The sequence below is a fragment of the Aptenodytes forsteri genome, unplaced genomic scaffold, assembly GCF_000699145.1.
Source record: "Aptenodytes forsteri isolate BGI_AS27 unplaced genomic scaffold, ASM69914v1 Scaffold55, whole genome shotgun sequence".
Lineage (NCBI taxonomy): Eukaryota > Metazoa > Chordata > Aves > Sphenisciformes > Spheniscidae > Aptenodytes > Aptenodytes forsteri.
In genome coordinates this window covers 10,911,117-10,911,564 of record NW_008796063.1, presented here as the reverse complement: position 1 = coordinate 10,911,564, position 448 = coordinate 10,911,117, and positions in this window count along the sequence as shown.

Below are 448 nucleotides of genomic sequence, written 5' to 3'. Positions count from 1 at the left end.
CCCGCGGGCGGCTCTGCTGGAGGCAGATGGGGACCAGCATCCCCATCCCCGCTCCAGCCATCCCAGCAGCATCCCGGTGCCGTGGCCGAGCCCTCCACCTACCTCAGCTGGAAAAGGTGTTAGCAGGGAGCGGGGGGCTGCGTCCGTCCCCGCTGGCTCAGCAAGCCGCCCTGGCCTTGCCCGTGCTGCCTCCCGCGAGCGCTCCCCTTGCTGTCGGCGAGCCCAAAATCCTCTGTGTAATCTATTAATGCACGGCTGGTCCAGCTGCCTCCGACACGGCAGGAGCCGGATAATGGGAGCATCCTCCTCCCGCTGCTCCCGGGGGATTTGGCTCTGCTGAACGTGAGCGCCCGGGATGGAGGCAGCATCCTGGCACCCAGCGGCCGAGCTGCCGAAACGGGGTTACCCCAGCCTCCCCCATAGCCCTAAGGGACAGAAGGGCCCCAAG